Raw genomic sequence first — 21,437 nt, 5'->3', positions numbered from 1 at the left:
TAGCTAAGAAGAAATTGCTAAGATTAGACAAGTCAAACCGTTGTACTATAATGAAATGTAATGAAAAGTTATACTACCTGCGGAGCGAAGTACAGATGCCAACCCGGAAGTAGTATAAACTCCTCCTCATTCCCCTCCATCCCTCTATCTCTTAGACTAGATATCCATGTATAAACTCCTCCTCATTCCCCCCTATCTCTAAGACTAGATATCCATGTATAAACTCCTCCTCATTCCCCTCTATCTCTAAGACTAGATATCCATGTATAAACTCCTCTATAGCAGTGTAAGGTCAGCGGTGAGAGCTTTAGTGACCTTATCATGGTAAACACATGATCTCTGGGCTGCTTAGTCAGGGGGAGCAGTGCCATATTTTTATATTCAGATATTTTATTTGATATACTGTATATTCTAAATATATGACTCTGGGGCCAGGGATGCTTATATAGTCTCTCTGCCATGACGACTCAGTTCAATTTCCTATGACATTACCTCAGTTGAGCACGGGGCTCTCGGAGGGCTGTTCACTCAGTGTGATAATCTTAAATTGTACTGTACTGTATTCGTTCTGGACCAGGTGTAAATATAGCAGTCTCTTGAGAGCCAATGTCTCATCTGGAGGAGTTTATTAGAGTCTCTTCATTGTGCTGTAGTCTGGTGTCAGGCTGCTGTAGTCTGGTGTCAGGCTGCTGTAGTCTGGTGTCAGGCTGCTGTAGTCTGGTGTCAGGCTGCTGTAGTCTGGTGTCAGGCTGCTGTAGTCAAAATCAAATCACATTTTATTTGTCACATGCGCCAAATACAAAAAGTGTAAACCTTACAGTGAATATGCTTAATTACAAGCCCTTAACCAACAATGCCGCTTTAAGAAAATCCTAAAAAAGCAAGAGATACGAATAACAAATAATTAAAGAGCAGCAGTAAATAACACTAGCATGGCTTTATACAGGGGGTACCGGTACAGAGTCAATGTGGAGGCTATATACAGGAGGTACCGGTACAGAGTCAATGTGGAGGCTATATACAGGGGGTACCGGTACAGAGTCGGGGGGTGGGGTCTGGTGTCAGGCTGCTGTCGTCTGGTGTCAGGCTGCTGTAGTCTGGTGTCAGGCTGCTGTAGTCTGGTGTCAGGCTGCTGTAGTCTGGTGTCAGGCTGCTATAGTCTGGTGTCAGGCTGCTGTAGTCTGGTGTCAGGCAGCTGTAGTCTGGTGTCAGGCAGCTGTAGTCTGGTGTCAGGCTGCTGTAGTCTGGTGTCAGGCTGCTGTGGTCTGGTGTCAGGCTGCTGTAGTCTGGTGTCAGGCTGCTGTCGTCTGGTGTCAGGCTGCTGTCGTCTGGTGTCAGGCTGCTGTAGTCTGGTGTCAGGCTGCTGTAGTCTGGTGTCAGGCTGCTGTAGTCTGGTGTCAGGCTGCTGTAGTCTGGTGTCAGGCTGCTGTCGTCTGGTGTCAGGCTGCTGTAGTCTGGTGTCAGGCAGCTGTTGTTATGCAGGTGAATGAGGACCCAAAAGCGACTTGGCGAAAACAGAGTCTTTATTCCAGTAAAGGAAATAGGCAATACTCCTAGACAAATCGGAGCAGAAAACAAAACATAAAAACTAATTCCACTCGTAGTGACGAGGACAGACTGGAGACTCGACCATAAACTGTAGGTTGCCTCGGGAAGGCACCGACCGTAGCAGACTCAGACACCTGCTCACACGCAGCATCTGAGGGAAACAAGACACGACAGGGCGAGACAAAGACACAGCACGGTGAACAATATACAAGGATCCGACAGGACAGAAACGGAAAACAAGGGGAGAAATAGGGACTCTAATCAGAGGGCAAAATAGGGAACAGGTGTAAAAAGACTAAATGAGTGAGTTAGGAGAATGAGGAACAGCTGGGAGCAGGAACAGAACGATAGAGAGAGGAGAGAGAGGGAGGGGGAGAGAGAGGGATAGAAAAAGGGAACGAAACTAATAAGACCAGCAGGGGGAAACGAACAGAAGGGAAAGCATAATGACAAGACAATATAAGACAAAACATGACAGCTGTAGTCTGGTGTCAGGCAGCTGTAGTCTGGTGTCAGGCTGCTGTAGTCTGGTGTCAGGCTGCTGTAGTCTGGTGTCAGGCTGCTGTGGTCTGGTGTCAGGCTGCTGTAGTCTGGTGTCAGGCTGCTGTCGTCTGGTGTCAGGCTGCTGTCGTCTGGTGTCAGGCTGCTGTAGTCTGGTGTCAGGCTGCTGTCGTCTGGTGTCAGGCTGCTGTCGTCTGGTGTCAGGCTGCTGTCGTCTGGTGTCAGGCTGCTGTAGTCTGGTGTCAGGCTGCTGTAGTCTGGTGTCAGGCTGCTGTAGTCTGGTGTCAGGCTGCTGTCGTCTGGTGTCAGGCTGCTGTCGTCTGGTGTCAGGCTGCTGTAGTCTGGTGTCAGGCTGCTGTAGTCTGGTGTCAGGCTGCTGTAGTCTGGTGTCAAGCAGCTGTAGTCTGGTGTCAAGCAGTTGTAGTCTGGTGTAAAGCAGCTGTAGTCTGGTGTCAGGCTGCTGTAGTCTGGTGTCAAGCAGCTGTAGTCTGGTGTCAGGCAGCTGTAGTCTGGTGTCATGCTCCATTTCAAATGGCACCCTATTCCCTACATAGAGCACTACTTTAGACCAAGACCCATAGGGCTCTAATATAACAGCAGTGCACTATATACAAAATAGTGTGCCATTTCAAATGCAGACGCTGTCTCTCTTACACAAATACACACTCATGTGACAACCTTGACATGCGAAGGACTTGGCAGCCCTGGTCTCATGTGGATTTGTTTGGAAGTGTTTGGAACACTTCCAGCCTCTCACAATGTGGACCAGTCCTGTAACCCCTCCTCCCCCTCAGCCTCTCACGACGTGGTAGTCCTAGAACCCCTCCACCCCCCAGCCTCTCACAATGTGGACCAGTCCTATTATCCCACCCAGATTCCTTTCACGATGTGGACCAGTACTAGAACCCCTCCACCGCCCCAGCCTCTCACGATGTGGACCAGTCCTATTATCCCACCCAGATTCCTCTCACGATGTGGACCAGTACTAGAACCCCTCCTCCCCCCCAGCTTCTCACAATGTGGACCAGTCCTAGAGCCCTTCCACACCCCGAGTGGCACAGCTGTCTAAGGCACAGCATCTCAGTTCTTGAAGAGTCACTACAGACATCCTGGTTCAATTCCAGGCTGTACAATTGGCTCAGCATCATCCGGGTTTGGCCGGCACAGGCCGTCACTGTAAATAAGAATTTGTTCTTAACTGACTTCCCTAGATAAATGAAGGTTGAATAAAAAAAACAGTTTCTTCTCACAATATGGACCAGTCCTAGAACCCCTCCACCACCCTCAGCCTCTGACAATCTGTGAACCAGTCCTTTAAACCCCTCAGCCTTTCACAATGTGGACCAGCCCTTTAAACCCCTCAGCCTTTCACAATGTGGACCAGTCCTTTAAACCCCTCAGGCTTTCACAATGTGGACCAGTCCTTTAAACCCCTCAGCCTTTCACAATGTGAACCAGCCCTTTAAACCCCTCAGCCTTTCACAATGTGGACCAGTCCTAGATCCCCTCCACTTCCTTCAGCCTTTCACAATATGGACCAGTCCTAGATCCCCTCCACTTCCTTCAGCCTTTCGCAATGTGAACCAGTCCTTTAAACCCCTCAGCCTTTCACAATGTGGACCAGTCCTTTAAACCCCTCAGCCTTTCACAATGTGAACCAGCCCTTTAAACCCCTCAGCCTTTCACAATGTGGACCAGCCCTTTAAACCCTCAGCCTTTCACAATGTGAACCAGTCCTAGATACCCTCCACTTCCTTCAGCTTTTCACAATGTGGACCAGTCCTAGATCCCCTCCAATTCCTTCAGCCTTTCACAATGTGGACCAGTCCTAGATCCCCTCCTCTTCCTTCAGCCTTTCACAATGTGGACCAGTCCTAGATCCCCTCCACGTCCTTCAGCTTTTCACAATGTGGACCAGTCCTAGATCCCCTCCACTTCCTTCAGCCTTTCACAATGTGGACCAGTCCTAGATCCCCTCCACTTCCTTCAGCCTTTCACAATGTAGACCAGTCCTAGATCCCCTCCACTCCCTGTAGCCTCTTACAATGTAGACCAGTCCTAGATCCCCTCCAGCCCACGTAGCCTCTCACAATGTTGACCAGTCCTTGATCCCCCCAGCCTCTCACAATGTGAACCAGCCCTTTAAACCCCTCAGCCTCTCACAATGTGAACCAGCCCTTTAAACCCCTCAGCCTTTCACAATGTGGACCAGCCCTTTAAACCCCTCAGCCTTTCACAATGTGAACCAGCCCTTTAAACCCCTCAGGCTTTCACAATGTGAACCAGCCCTTTAAACCCCTCAGGCTTTCACAATGTGGACCAGCCCTTTAAACCCCTCAGCCTCTCACAATGTGAACCAGCCCTTTAAACCCCTCAGCCTTTCACAATGTGAACCAGTCCTTTAAACCCCTCAGCCTCTCACAATTTGGACCAGTCCAAGAGCCCTTTATTATCCTCTCACAATGTAGACCAGTCCGAGAGCCCTTCATTATCCTCTCACAATGTAGACCAGTCCTAGATCCCCTCCACTTCCTTCAGCCTTTCACAATGTAGACCAGTCCTAGATCCCCTCCACTTCCTTCAGCCTTTCACAATGTGGACCAGTCCTAGATCCCCTCCACTTACTTCAGCCTTTCACAATGTGGACCAGTCCTAGATCCCCTCCTCTTCCTTCAGCTTTTCACAATGTGGACCAGTCCTAGATCCCCTCCACTTCATTCATCCTTTCACAATGTAGACCAGTCCTAGATCCCCTCCACTCCATGTAGCCTCTCACAATGTGGACCAGTCCAAGATCCCCTCCACTTCCTTCAGCTTTTCACAATGTGGACCAGTCCTAGATCCCCTCCACTTCCTTCTTCCTTTCACAATGTAGACCAGTCCTAGATCCCCTCCAGCCCACGTAGCCTCTCACAATGTTGACCAGTCCTTGATCCCCCCCAGCCTCTCACAATGTGGACCAGTCCTTGAACCCTATCAGCCTTTCACAATGTGAACCAGCCTTTTAAACCCCTCAGCCCTTCACAATGTGGACCAGCCCTTTAAACCCCTCAGCCTTTCACAATGTGAACCAGCCCTTTAAACCCCTCAGGCTTTCACAATGTGAACCAGTCCTAGATCCCCACCATTTCCTTCAGCCTTTCAAAATGTGGACCAGTCCTAGATCCCCTCCACTCCATGTAGCCTCTCACAATGTGGACCAGTCCAAGATACCCTCCACTTCCTTCAGCCTTTCACAATGTAGACCAGTCCTAGATCCCCACCATTTCCTTCAGCCTTTCAAAATGTGGACCAGTCCTAGATCCCCTGCACTCCCCGTAGCCTCTCACAATGTTGACCAGACCTTGATCCCCCGCAGCCTCTCACAATGTGGACCAGTCATTGAACCCCCTCAGCCTTTCACAATGTGGACCAGTCCTAGAACCCCTCCTCCCCCTTAGCCTTTCAAAATATGGACCAGTCCTATAACCCCTCCACCCCCTGTAGCCTCTCACAATTTGGACCAGTCCTAGATCCCCTCCACTTCCTTCAGCCTTTCACAATGTAGACCAGTCCTAGATCCCCTCCACTCCCTGTAGCCTCTTACAACGTAGACCAGTCCTAGATCCCCTCCTTCCCCCGTAGCCTCTCACAATGTTGACCAGTCCTTGATCCCCCTTAGCCTTTCAAAATGTGGACCAGTCCTATAACCCCTCCACCCCCTGTAGCCTCTCACAATTTGGACCAGTCCTAGATTCCCTCCACTTCCGTCAGTCTTTCACAATGTAGACCAGTCCTAGATCCCCTCCACTTCCTTCAGCCTTTCAAAATGTGGACCAGTCCTAGATCCCCTCCACTCCCTGTAGCCTCTTACAACGTAGACCAGTCCTAGAACCCTCCACCCCACGTAGCCTCTCACAATTTGGACCAGTCCTATAACCCCTCCACACCCTGTAGCCTCTCACAATGTGGACCAGTCCCAGAACCCCTCCACCCCTGTTGCCTCTCACAATGTGGGCCAGTCCTAGAACCCCTCTACCCCCCCATAGCCTCTCACAATGTGGACCAGTCCTAGAACCCCTCCAACCCCATAGCCTCTCACAATGTAGACCAGTCCTAGAACCACCCCACCCCTCTGTAGCCTCTCACAGTGTGGACCAGTCCTTGATCCCAGAATGTGTACAATTCACTTTTAACTGGTACCATATGGTGCTGGTGGTGTGAAGGATCAATTTCCACCATTACACTTTATATAAACACACTTCCTCACTGGATGGATTTTATAGTCTGGGAGCTGGTGAGATGGATCAGCTCTGCTATGATCTGGGTTTAGTTTGGGGGAAAATAAATGAACATTCTAGCTTGTTTTCACTCAAAGTTGATTCAAATTGTGACCTAGATTTATATAGCCCTTTGTGAAAATGTAACATACTCTGTGTGAATGGGTCTGTGTCTGTCTGTCTGTCCTTCTATGTGTCTCCGGTTGTGTCTTGTCTGGTGCGTGTATGTTTGATTGTGTACTTCAAAATGGATGTGTTGAATTACTGTCCCTCAGTGGAATTTGTGCTATTTGCTGTTAACACAGTTTAGAATGGGGCATTGAGATCAAACCCCCCTAGGGTCTGGGGAATGGCGAGCTCCGCCTGCCTCCACTCATTACCCCGCTGCCCTAAGGGCCAAAGCACAACGGCCTGACAGGGAGAGAAAGAATGCTATTGATCCAGACTCACCCAAAATAATCAAATCAATTCATTTTGTCCTCTTTTTAGCTCTGTCTGCCTGCCAGGCTTTGATGTAGGGAGCTGAAAGACCCGTGGAGAAGACTCTTCCTTTTATCTTCACAGAAACTGATTCATTTTAGCCACAAGTAGCCCATATGTCAGAGCATGCTCCTCAGAACAGCAGGCTCTTCACATGGCCTCTCAGTCCTCACTGGAATGGCATCTCTCTCTCTCTCAACACTATTTATATCCTATTGCACTTTTAAAATGGACAATATTCCACTTTTCAGAAGGACAATGCCTAAGCTAGTTAAAGACGATTATGGAAACATTTCTAAACTGCCCTTGTGTATTTTGCGGTTGAGTAACACATATAGCCTGTGATGTTTTAATGGAGGTTTTGAGCAACATTGCTAGGTCGGTCTCTTTCAGCAATAACATTTACAACTGCTTTGTCTGGCTGTGATTTCACAGCCAACCTACACACTGGAGTACACACACACATACAGAGACACACACACACACACACACACACACACACACACACACACACACACACACACGTTTACACATTATCTGAGGGATTCCATCCATGTGTTCCTGAGTGTTCCTGAATGGAATGTTTTATTACATGTTTTCACGGCTTACTTTACCTCTCCTTTTCTTTCCTCTGTTCTGATCTCCTGTCCTGTCCTCTCATTTCCTGTCCTGTCCTCTCCTGTCCTCTCCTGTCCTCTCCTGTCCTCTCCTCTCCTCTCCTCTCCTCTCCTCTCCTCTCCTCTCTTCCCCTGTTCTCTAGTTAGAGTGAAAACAAATATGTACACTCCCTGAATCAGTGTGAACCAGGACAGGGAAAATAATGACATTGATCTCAAGTAACACTGGTCGCAAGCATAACGAGTTATATTAATGGGAGAGAGAGACGTGAGAGAGAGACGAGGGAGAGATAGAGAGAGAGAGAGAAATGTAGAGAGAGAAATGAGAGAGAGAGAGAGAGAGAAATGTAGAGAAAGAGAGATAGAAATGTAGAGAGTGGGAAAGGCAGATGCAGTGTTATTCCACACAGACCTTGTTAAAACCACAGACATCATAATCAATATGGTTGTTTGGCTGATGCATACCTCTGTTATGACTACAGAAAGACATTCAGAGCAATTTGCAGACACAAATACTACAGTAATTGTTGAGAGACTTGAGGCTTGGAGAAAAGTATGCATTATGTGTAACATTTTCAATACGTTTTTCAGAAAAGGGCTTTTGAAATCAACACGCCTATTGGACGGTTCTTTTTATTCTAGACAGAGCTTCAAGCCTATTGGACGGTTCTTGTTATTCTAGACAGAGCTTCAAGCCTATTGGACGGTTCTTGTTATTCTAGACAGAGCTTCAGGCCTATTGGACGGTTCTTGTTATTCTAGACAGAGCTTCAAGCCTATTGGACGGTTCTTGTTATTCTAGACAGAGCTTCAAGCCTATTGGACGGTTCTTGTCATTCTAGACAGAGCTTCAAGCCTATTGGACGGTTCTTGTTTTTCCATACAGAGCTTCAATATAAAGATAATAAGATACATGACATCGTCTATGTTTGTGAAAAATAATTACTTCCTACATTACCTATTACTATATTCATCTACACTACTATATTCATGTACTGGAAATTGTATGTTCATTGTCTTAGGTCTAATATATCAGAGCTAAATTAGTAACATTGACTTGACATTATTGGCCACCTTGGTTCTCTCGTATTCTCTAAGCTTTGGTTCGGCTTGAAGTTGAAGGTTTACGAAGTGATGGGGTCATTTGCTGTGTGTGGTCAGCGGTGTAATCTTAAATCTCATCCCGCTGTATGGAGGGGTATTGATCGGCAGTCTTAACTGAAACCTCCCCTCATCTCTTCATCTTATTTTTAAAGGGCAGTAGCGAAAGAAAGTGACGGAGAGAGAAAGAGCAAGGGAGAGGGTAAAAGAGTGAAAAACAGACACAGTCCACTTACAATGTGAAAGGAATCTCAGTTGTGCCCTTCAGAGGAGAAAGTGTAGACAAAGACACTCCGCTCCTTTATCTCTCCCTCTCTCCCCCCCCTCGCTCTCTCCCTCGCTCTCCCTCTCGCTCTCCCTCTCACTCAATCTCTCTCTCGCTGGCTCTCTTTCTCTCTCGCTCTCTCGCACTCTTCTAGCCAAGGCCAACCAAGTCTGTCTACATTAAGCATAAATTAAGGTTGGGTTTGTTTCAATCCTGCCCACATACCCACAGCTGGCAGCACACAAGTAATCATCAATTCTGAGCACAGCTGCACACGACTGATCATAATGCCCATGGTCATTTTGGGTTAACTTCAGATATCCCTATGGGGCTGGTTAAGAACGACCAGTAAATTACACAATGTACATGGGACAATATGTAACATTTCCAAATGCTCTAAATTTCAATGACTTAAAAACCGCAAACCAACTATAAATTACAAATATATTTGTGTACATATATTGAAAGCATTTAATGAGGACTAAAAGGTGAGCAAAGTGAAAATATTGTCTAATTTACATGGTGTAATTCTTTCACGGCTCAAACTAGCACCGGAGATAGGCTATCCAAAGCCAAATCAATTTTGCCCGGTTGTAAGCTAATTGGCTAAATAATTTTACTAACTCTTCCCACCTGCGAACACACACTAAAGACACCCACATCAAACCCCGAAAAGCAAAACACATTTGAATTATGTCAGGGTCGCTAGCATTTCTTAATGAACAAAATCTAAAGCCCTTTAAAAGGACGGGTCCTTTAAAGGTATGGGGTTGGGGCATCCTTGTGTTGATTCTTGGAGCACTGGGGCAGTTAAAGGGGCTGTGTGCTGGGCTACTGTAACTCCAACACAATAGCCCTGTTGTCACTTTCCTTATGGAATTCCTCATTTCCCTGATCAGTTCCTGCTAGCCTCCGGAGCTTTGTGTGTCCGTGCATATGTGTTACCCCGTGTGATTGTGTGTGTGTGTCCGAGCATGTGAGGGTGTGTCCCTCCATGTGCGTCTGTCAGTGTGTGTGTGTGTGTGTGTGTGTGTGTGTGTGTGTGTGTGTGTGTGTGTGTGTGTGTGTGTGTGTGTGTGTGTGTGTGTGTGTGTGTGTGTGTGTGTGTGTGTGTGTGTGTGTGTGATCATGTGTTTCTCTCTGTGTGCGTGTGTCAGTGTGTGTGTGTGTGTGTGATCATGTGTTTCTCTCTGTGTGCCAGTGTGTGTGTGTGTGTGTGTGTGTGTGTGTGTGTGTGTGTGTGTGTGTGTGTGTGTGTGTGTGTGTGTGTGTGTGTGTGTGTGTGTGTGTGTGTGTGTGTGTGTGTGTGATCGTGTGTTTCTCTCTGTGTGCGTGTGTCAGTGTGTGTGTGTCCGTGTGATTGTGTCCCCTTGTCAAATCAAATCAAATCAAATGCATTGGTCACATACACGTGTTAAGCAGATGTATTTGCGAGTGTAGCGAAATGCTTGTGCTTCTAGCTCTGACAGTACAGTAATATCTAACAGTTTCACAACATATACCAAAAATACACATAAATCTAAGTAAGGAACGTACTAAGAATATATACATATATGTCAGAACAGCATTGGACTAAGATACAGTGGTATAGAATACAGTGTATACATATGAGATGTGTGATGCAATATTTAATAAAAACAATTAAAGTGACTAAGACACCATAGAATAGTATAGAGTACAGTTTACATATGAGATGAGTAATGCAAGATACGGAGACATTATTAAAGTGGCTAGTGTTTAATTTCCTTGAAGTGGCCAGTGATTCATAATCTACGTCTATAGGCAGCAGACTCTGATGTGCTGGAGATGGCTGTTTAACAGTCAGTGGTGCAGTATAGAATACAATATAGTATATACATATTAAATGGGGAATGCAATATGTAAGCACAATTTAAAAGTGACTAAGATACTGTAGAATAGTGTGGAGTGCAGTTTATACATATGAGATGAGTATGCTAGATATGGAAACATTATTAAAGTGGCTAGTGATACATTCCTAAAAGTGGCCAGTGATGCCTAATCAATGTCTATAGGCAGCCGCCTCTGATTCGCAAGTGATGGCTGTTTAGCAAGTCTGATGGCCTTGAGATAGATGTTTTTCAGTCTCTCGGTCCCAGCTTTAATGCACCTGTACTGATCTCCTTATGGATGATAGTGGGGCGAACAGACAGTGGCTCAAGTGGTTGATGTTCTTGATGATCTTTATCGCTTCAAACTAAATTGTATTTGTCACATGTGCCCAATACAACACCTTACAGTGAAATTCTTAGTCTGTGTAGCCATTTGATTAACTGTTCAGGGGTCACATGTGCCCAATACAACACCTTACAGTGAAATGCTTAGTCGGTGTAGCCATTTGATGAACTATTCAGGGGTCTTATAGCCTGGGGGTAGAAGCTGTTTAGAAGTCACTTGGACCTCGACTCTGCAGTCTAGTACCGTTTGCTGTGCGATAGCAGAGAAAACAGACAATTTTAGGGCCTTCCTCTGACACCGCCTGATATGGAGGTCCTGGATGGCAGGAAGCTTGGACCCAGTGATGTACTGGGCCGCATGTCACTACCCTCTGTAGTGCCTTGCGGTCTGTAGTGCATTGCGTCAGGATGCCAAATCTGGATGACAAATATTTTCTCCTGAAGGGGAATAGGTTTTGTCGTGCCCTCTTCACGACTGTCTTGCTGTGCTTGGACCAGTTGGTGATGTGGATGCTAAGGAACTTGAAGCTCTCAACCTGCTCGACTACAGTCCCGTCGATGAGAATGCGGGCATGCTCGGTTCTCGTTTTCCTAGCATTTAGGATTTAGCGTTAGCTTTTAGCATTAGCATTTAGCGTTAGCATTAGCAGGCAACATTTTCACAAAAAACAGCAAAAACATTCAATAAATAATTTACCTTTGAAGAACTTCGGATGTTTCCAATGAGGAGACTAGTTAGATAGCAAATGTTCAGTTTTCCTGAAAGATTATTTGTGCAGGAGAAATCGGTCCATTTTCTGCGTCATGTTTGGCTACCAAAAAAAACAAAAATTAATTCATCCAAACGCCAAACTTTCTTCCACATTAACTCCATAATATCGACTGAAACATGGTAAACATTGTTTAGAATCAATCCTCAAGGTGTTTTTCACATATCTCTTCATGATATATCATTCCTGGAAGTTTCTTCTCTGTCTCAATCACATGGATGAATGCGAGCAGCTTGGAGATTACGCAACAATTTCAACAAAGGACACCGGGCGGACCCCTGGTCAATGTAGTCTCTTATGGCCAATCTTCCAATGATATGCCTACAAATACGTCACAATGCTGCAGACAACTTGGAGAAATGATAGAAAGGGCAGGCTAATTCGTGGCGCTTTCACAGCCATATAAGGAGACAATGAAAAACAGAGCATCAAAAATCCTGCTCATTTCCTGTTTGAAGTTTAATCTTGGTTTCGCCTGTTGCATCAGTTCTGGGGCACTCACAGATAATATCTTTGCAGTTTTGGAAACATCAGAGTGTTTCCTTTCCAAAGCTGTCAATTATATGCATAGTCGAGCATCTTTTCGTGACAAAATATTGTGCTTAAAACGGGCACATTTTTTTATCCAATAATGACATAGCGCCCCCATAGGTTGAAGAGGTTAAGAAGTTAACAGTGAGTACGGTAGTGTACTAAACGACCAAATATTTCAAGACCAAAGGCTGGTTTATACTATGTCTATCAACATGTCTGTAGACAGTTGTCACAGTGACATCACAAGCATTCTATTGTCATCCAAAATCAATCTTGTCATAATGAAAAACCATAAACACAAAAATGGCATGTTGCGTTACAGCAGCCTTGTGGTCCAAAATAGCATAACTGGTTTATTTTAACACCAATAAACCAATCTGTTTAGATGTCAATCTTGCAAGCCAGGCAACTAAAGTAAACTTTCTAAAAAAGGTTTTGGTTCATTTCTAGCTTTAGTCAATTTGTATTCGTTCTTACAGGAAAATAAACTCACAGCAATATCATTATTTACGAGTTAATGGTGAGCTAATTATAGGAAAATAACTTACGGTTGTGAGTGTGATGAAATAATAGCAGGGCATTCTACCAGAGAATTTTTGAACTTGGACACTGTCTCGTTGACCTACCGTTATATCCTAATTTGACTTTGGTGCAGGTCATGCTGTTCTTCACATGACCATCTCTGGGAAACACACACAATATAAAATAAAATCTCAGTTCATTTGTCACATGCACAGGATACAGAAGGTGTAAACGTTAGAGTGAAATGGTTACTGGCACAGTGGAATCTTTTGTTTTGACATGTACTGTTGCTAGCTAGCTAACTAGCTAAACAATGAACCATATCCCAACTCATAACGTTACTACCCTGCATAAATCTGCAGGTAGCTAAAGCTAACCAACTAGCAAGGTGCAATGTTAGCTAGCTAACATTAGGCTGTAACTAGTAATACAAATGGCTTTGAGAACCAAATAATATTACTACACAGATCATACATGTAACTTTAGCTATTGAGCCAGCCAGCTAATGTTAGCTAGCTAGCTAACAGAATGCTTTAACTTGCAATGAAAATGACCTTCTGACAAAATTAGAAACGTATAGAATCTGGAAATGTAGCTAGCTAGACTCTCTTACCTGTATACATGGATGAACGCTTCTCCCTCTATGTCACAGAAGCCATGGTTGCCCTTGGTTTAAAGATGTAATCTGGACACTGGATGTAGTCCTTGATGATCTTTATGGCCTTCCTGTAACATCGGGTGATGTAGGTGTCCTGGAGGGCAGGTAGTTTGCCCCCGGTGATGCGTTGTGCAGACCTCACTACCCTCTGGAGAGCCTTACGGTTGAGGGCGGAGCAGTTGCCGTACCAGGCGGTGAAACAGCCCGCCAGGATGCTCTCGATTGTGCATCTGTAGAAGTTTGTGAGTGCTTTTGGTGACAAGCCAAATTTCTTCAGCCTCCTAAGGTTGAAGAGGCGCTGCTGCGCCTTCTTCACGACGCTGTCAGTGTGAGTGGACCAATTCAGTTTGTCTGTGATGTGTATGCCGAGGAACTTAAAACTTGCTACCCTCTCCACTACTGTTCCATCGATGTGGATAGGGGGGTGTTCCCTCTGCTGTTTCCTGAAGTCCACAATCATCTCCTTAGTTTTGTTGACGTTGAGTGTGAGGTTATTTTCCTGACACCACACTCCGAGGGCCCTCACCTCCTCCCTGTAGGCCGTCTCGTCGTTGTTGGTAATCAAGCCTACCACTGTTGTGTCGTCCGCAAACTTGATGATTGAGTTGGAGGCGTGCGTGGCCACGCAGTCGTGGGTGAACAGGGAGTACAGGAGAGCGCTCACAACGCAACCCGTGTGGGGCCCCCGTGTTGAGGATCAGCGGGGAGGAGATGTTGTTGCCTACCCTCACCACCTGGGGGCGGCCCGTCAGGAAGTCCAGTACCCAGTTGCACAGGGCGGGGTCGAGACCCAGGGTCTCGAGCTTGATGACGAGCTTGGAGGGTACTATGGTGTTGAATGCCGAGCTGTAGTCGATGAACAGCATTCTCACATAGGTATTCCTCTTGTCCAGGTGGGTTAGGGTGGGTTAGTGTGGGTTAGTGTGGTTGAGATTGCATCGTCTGTGGACCTATTTGGGCGGTAAGCAAATTGGAGTGGGTCTAGGGTGTCAGGTAGGGTGGAGGTGATATGGTCCTTGACTAGTCTCTCAAAGCAGTTCATGATGACGGAAGTGAGTGCTATGGGGTGGTAGTCGTTTAGCTCAGTTACTTTAGCTTTCTTGGGAACAGGAACAATGGTGGCCCTCTTGAAGCATGTGGGAACAGCAGACTGGTATAGGGATTGATTGAATATGTCCGTAAACACACCGACCAGCTGGTCTGCGCATGCTCTGAGGGCGCGGCTGGGGATGCCGTCTGGGCCTGCAGCCTTGCGAGGGTTAACACGTTTAAATGTCTTACTCACCTCGGCTGCAGTGAAGGAGAGACCGCATGTTTTCGTTGCAGGCCCTGTCAGTGGCACTGTATTGTCCTCAAAGCGGGCAAAAAAGTTATTTAGTCTGCCTGGGAGCAAGACATCCTGGTCCGTGACTGGGCTGGGTTTCTTCTTGTAGTGCGTGATTGACTGTAGACCCTGCCACATGCCTCTTGTGTCTGAGCCGTTGAATTGAGATTCTACTTTGTCTCTGTACTGACGCTTAGCTTGGTTAATAGCCTTGCGGAGGGAATAGCTGCATTGTTTATATTCGGTCATGTTACCAGACACCTTGCTCTGATTAAAAGCAGTGGTTCGCGCTTTCAGTTTCACGCGAATGCTGCCATCAATCCACGGTTTCTGGTTAGGGAATGTTTTTATCGTTGCTATGGGAACGACATCTTCAACGCACGTTCTAATGAACTCGCACACCGAATCAGCGTATTAGTCAATATTTTAATCTGACGCAATACGAAACATGTCCCAGTCCACGTGATGGAAGCAGTCTTGGAGTGTGGAGTCAGCTTGGTCGGACCAGCGTTGGACAGACCTCAGCGTGGGAGCCTCTTGTTTAAGTTTCTGTCTGTAGGCAGGGATCAACAAAATGGAGTCGTGGTCAGCTTTTCCGAAAGGGGGGCGGGGCAGGGCCGTATATGCGTCGCGGAAGTTAGAGTAACAATGATCCAAGGTTTTACCACCCCTGGTTGCGCAATCGATATGCTGATAAAATTTAGGGAGTCTTGTTTTCAGATTAGCTTTGTTAAAATCCCCAGCTACAATGAATGCAGCCTCCGGATAAATGGTTTCCAGTTTGCAAAGAGTTAAATAAAGTTCGTTCAGAGCCATCGATGTGTCTGCTTGGGGGGGTATATACGGCTGTGATTATAATCGAAGAGAATTCTCTCGGTAGATAATGCGGTCTACATTTGATTGTGAGGAATTCTAAATCAGGTGAACAGAAGGATTTGAGTTCCTGTATGTTTCTTTCATCACACCATGTCTCGTTAGTCATGAGGCATACGCCCCCGCCACTCTTCTTACCAGAAAGATGTTTGTTTCTGTCGGTGCGATGCGTGGAGAAACCCGTTGGCTGCACCGCCCCGGATAGCGTCTTCCCAGTGAGCCATGTTTCCGTGAAGCAGAGGACGTTACAGTCTCTGATGTCCCTCTGGAATGCTACCCTTGCTCGGATTTCATCAACCTTGTTGTCAAGAGACTGGACATTGGCAAGAAGAATGCTAGGGAGGGGTGCGCGATGTGCCCGTGTCCTGAGTCTGACCAGAAGACCGCTACGTTTCCTTCTTTTACAAAGTCGTTTTCTTGGGGGGTCGCTGCATGGAATCAATTCTGTTGACCTGTTTGTAAGGCAGAACACAGGATCTGCGTCGCGGAAAACATATTCTTGGTCGTACTGATGGTGAGTTAACGCTGATCTTATATTCAGTAGTTCTTCTCGACTGTATGTAATGAAACCTAAGATGACCTGGGGTACTAATGTAAGAAATAACACGTAAAAAAAACAAAAAACTGCATAGTTTCCTAGGAACGCGAAGCGAGGCGGCCATCTCTGTCAGCGCCGGAAGTAGCCACGAAGTGCTTTGAAAGGCTGGTAATGGCTTACATCAATACTGTTATCCCAGAAACCCTAGGCCCACGCCACTTTGCATACCGCCCCAACAGATGCACAAATGACGCAATCTCTATTGCATTCCATACTGCCCTCGCCACCTGACAAAAGGAACATATACGTGAGAATGCTATTCATTGACTACAGCTCAGCGCTCAATACCATAGTGCCCATAAAGCTCCTCACTAAGCTAAGGACCCTGGGACTAATCACCTCCCTCTGCAATGGATCCTGGACTTCCTGACGGGCCACCCTCAGGTGGTAAGGGTAGGTACCAACACATCTGCCATGCTGATACTCAACACGGGGCCACTCAGGGGTGCATGCTCAGTCCCCTCCTGTAATCCCTGTTCACCCATGACTGCAAGCCAAGCAAGACTCCAACACCATCATTACCAACAGTGGTAGGCCTGTTCACTGGCAACAATGAGACTATTGGGAGGAGGTCAGAGACCTGGCAGTGTAGTGCCAGGATAACAACATCTCCCTCAACGTGATCAAGACAAAAGAGATGATTGTGAACTAAAGGAAAAGGAAGGCCGAGCACACCCCCATCCTCATCGACGGGGCTGTAGTGGAGCAGGTTGAGAGCTTAAAGTTCCTTGGTGTCCACACACCAAGACAGTTGTGAAGAGTGCACGACAACACCTTTTACATTTACATTTACATTTAAGTCATTTAGCAGACGCTCTTATCCAGAGCGACGTACAAATTCCCCCCCAGGAGACTGAAAAGATTTGTCATAGGATCTCAGATCTTCAGAAAGTTCTACAGCTGCATCATCGAGAGCATTCTGACTAGTTGATTGGCCTCAGACCGCAAGGCACTACAGAGGATAGTAAGTATGTTCCAATACATCCCTGGGGCCAAGCTTCTTGCCATCCAGAACCTCTATACCAGGTGGTGTCAGAGGAAGGCCCTAAAAATTGCCAAAGACTCCAGATAAATTAGTCATAGACAGTTCTCTCTGCTACCGCACGGCAAGCTGTACCGGAGCACCAAGTCTATGTCCACAAGCCTTCTTTACAGCTTCTACCTCCAAGCCATAAGACTCTTAAACAGCTGATCAAATGGCTACCCGGACTATTTGCATTGTTGGTTAAGGGCTTGTAAGTAAGCCATTTATCCATTTAAGTGAGTTGGCCATTATTATACGATGTTCTGTCAGAGTGTGTGTGTGTAGTGTTTTACTTCTGAACATACAGTATGAAACATTGCGAGGAAAAATGCTGTTGTGTTCAGCCATGCTAAAGCCATCTATTTTTCTAGGCAAGTCTATGGCCTCTTGGGTCCTGACATGCCTTATTCCCTGTGTAGATAACAAACCAGGCATGCTGGGAGAAATTGGGGGCTGCCCTGAACACATTCCCTGGGTGTCCCTTTGTCACACATGATGGAGTGAAGGGTTTACTTACATAGCTGCTTCTACGCTTTGCTGACCCACAGAGCTTTACCTCTGTCCCTGACACTGAGGCTGGCACTCACACTGATGCTGTACAGGTCTGTCTGTCCGTCTGTCTGTCTGTCTGTCTGTCTGTCTGTCTGTCTGTCTGTCTGTCTGTCTGTCTGTCTGTCTGTCTGTCTGTCTGTCTGTCTGTCTGTCTGTCTGTCTGTCTGTCTGTCTGTCTGTCTGTCTGTCTGTCTGTCTGTCTGTCTGTCTGTCTGTCTGTCTGTCTGTCTGTCTGTCTGCACATGCGTGGGAGGGAGGGATGACGAGACGTTGCTCAGCAGTGTGATCTGGTGACGAGGACCAGACCTGGACTACAGGTGCTACAGATTTACAAGCAGAGTATATCATGAATATATGATCTGCTTGTGAAATGACCACTTATTTTCATAGCATGTTATGCCCCTTCATGTGCCATTCACAACCATGTCCCTCCTCTCCTTTCTCTCCCTCCATCCTTCTCCTCCCTTCTCTCGTCAGAGCCAGAAAAGTATCTACCACCATTCTGTCCAGTCACTCGTTTAGAAACGTTACAACTGCAGCTTTTCCTGCAGGCACTTTTAAGGCCACTATAAATCCATCCTGTTTAAATCCTGCCTGTTTAAACGGGATTTTACTAAGATATCTGGTGCACCGCATTCTTCAGGTGCTTAAAAGGCCCTTTTAAATCATTTACCCCCAAATGTATTTAATGGGTGAGTGATGCACTATGTGGATGGAAGTGGACAGAGGCTTTATTGTTGACCGTGTTGGTATTTTTCTATGTTAACTAAGAGAGCACAATGAACAGTACAAATGGAAGGATGTTTTGAGTTGCAGTCCACTTCGGATCTGGTAAATGCAAACTCCATTTGTCTTCATCTAAAACCCCTTTTTTCCTTCTGGATATCTGCTCTGTTTAACTACACTAAGGTGACTCTATTTTTAAACCCATTCGGGGAACATGGTGTTCCATGTGTTCTGTGTTCTCTATGGCTTAATGGAGTCTTAGGGAGCATACTGTATGCCAGGTATTATTTTTCTGCTTTCTTTATCCATCATCATTTATCCTCACCTATTTCTCTGAGACTCTTGCAGTGCCCTCTTTGTCCTTCTGCCCTGAAATGCATCATTTGTTTGTGTATCAGATAATCAATTTACGATCCCCTCTCTCCCAGGGATGTCATGGTGCCACCGTGCACCACTCCAGTGTTTGTCATCTTTAAGAGGTATTTTGGTAATGGGTTAATTGCCTGGTGTTGGCGGTGAATGTCTATTTTACATGGTGTCGTATGTGAGAGCAGCTCTTAAACTCCTGGCAGTTAAAGGAGAGCAGCAACACAGCAGTCCCTGAAAGGCCTAGGTCACCTTTACTACCGGCGAATCACTGCAAGCCTGAATGATTGCTGTGCAATGCCAAGGAGCAGCTTACACACACACACACACACACACACACACACACACACACACACACACACACACACACACACACACACACACACACACACACACACACACACACACACACACACACACACACACACACACACACACACACACACACACACACACACACACAAACAGAGAGCGATGCACAGAGCCTACAAACACTTTTGATATGGAAATCATGGATATACAGAAAATTACAGGCCTCTCTCATATTTTTAAGTGGGAGAACATGCACAATTGGTTGCTGACTAAGTACTTTTTTGCCCCACTGTACTGTATAGGACATGGTGTCTGAGGAATGTTCATTCAGGAAAAAGGATTGGACTGTATTTTCAATTGACATGGAAATGATTTTCCCAGTATTTTCTCTCAGTGGGTTAGCTTCAGTTTCTGTTACTGATTGAGAGTTGTATCTCAGTCCAAATGAAAGATGGGGGGTTGATAGGGAATCAAATAGGACTGACTGTCCTTTATCTTCTCTTCTGTTAATAGGGAATCAAATAGGACTGACTGTCATTTCTCTTCTCTTCTGTTAATAGGGAATCGAATAAGACTGTCTGTCCTTTCTCTTCTCTTCTGTTAATAGGGAATCGAATAAGACTGTCTGTCCTTTCTCTTCTCTTCTGTTAATAGGGAATCGAATAAGACTGACTGTCCTTTCTCTTCTCTTCTGTTAATAGGGAATCGAATAAGACTGACTGTCCTTTCTCTTCTCTTCTGTTAATAGGGAATCAAATAGGACTGACTGTCCTTTCTCTTCTCTTCTGTTAATAGGGAATCAAATAGGACTGACTGTCCTTTCTCTTCTCTTCTGTTAATAGGGAATCAAATAAGACTGTCTGTCCTTTCTCTTCTCTTCTGTTAATAGGGAATCGAATAAGACTGACTGTCCTTTCTCTTCTCTTCTGTTAATAGGGAATCAAATAGGACTGACTGTCCTTTCTCTTCTCTTCTGTTAATAGGGAATCGAATAAGACTGTCTGTCCTTTCTCTTCTCTTCTGTTAATAGGGAATCGAATATGACTGACTGTCCTTTTTACTTCTCTTCTCTACTCTACTCTGACAAACACACATTGTCATGTCAGACAACATTAAGATCCCCTCAGATCCACATGAACTGCATCTTTGAAATTAAACTGGGGGAAAATATCCTAAGTATAGGTCTGACTCCAGATACGTGTGGCTGCCATCCCAGATCTGTGTGTAAGGTGAAACGCACCAGCCTATTGCAATATCCTCTATCATATTATGGCACTGGACAGTATCATATGGGTCTCTTTCAAACTCTCAGACAGAGTAGGAAGTAGTATATGAGGGCTTTACAGCATGTCTGGCTTACAATACAACGTGTGTGTGTGTGTGTGTCTGTCTGTCTGTCTGTCTGTCTGTCTGTCTGTCTGTCTGTCTGTCTGTCTGTCTGTCTGTCTGTCTGTCTGTCTGTCTGTCTGTCTGTCTGTCTGTCTGTCTGTCTGTCTGTCTGTCTGTCTGTCTGTCTGTCTGTCTGTCTGTCTGTCTGTCTGTCTGTCTGTCTGTGTGAGCAAATACCAAGAAGGTGTGGTGATGTCATCATGTCTTATTCAGGATGGTATACAGATGGAGAGAGGGTATGGAAGAGTGAATAACTCAGGGTTGTACAGGGGATTGGATATATTTGCTTTGGAAAAGACAGGTATGACCCATCCTCTACAATTTGCTAGAGGACATCCTGTGTAAAGCTCATGTCCACATCATTACTGGCAGGATCTCAAAACCTCCGATGGAAATAGGCCTAAAAGTAAAAAGTATACATTTAAATAAATATAATGAGTTAACATATTTAATTTATATTTTTTCAGTATATTTATTGTTCTTGACTAACAGGACACAAGGCTTAAAATAATAATACAAAAAAAACTATAGTGGTAGTGTTGAGGCTCAAACTGTTTCAGTGTTGCAGCAACTAGCAATTAGCGGATGATTCAGAGCTTTGATTGGGAGCCATTTTGTGTCAAGCGTGTTTACTCTTGTGCACAGCACTGCACTACATTAACACTAATGATGGTAATGGCCTCCCATCACATTGACAGGCCCATTTTTTAGATCCCTCTTAATTGTAATTAAGGCCTGATTAACGGGTTTGGTGGGGGAAGAGTTTTATTCTCCTCAGTACAATATACCATAATATGTTATGAAAGCTGTCACTTAGTTCTCT

Source organism: Oncorhynchus gorbuscha, linkage group LG05 (assembly GCF_021184085.1).
Source record: "Oncorhynchus gorbuscha isolate QuinsamMale2020 ecotype Even-year linkage group LG05, OgorEven_v1.0, whole genome shotgun sequence".
NCBI lineage: Eukaryota > Metazoa > Chordata > Actinopteri > Salmoniformes > Salmonidae > Oncorhynchus > Oncorhynchus gorbuscha.
Note: the sequence above shows the minus strand (reverse complement) of the source record.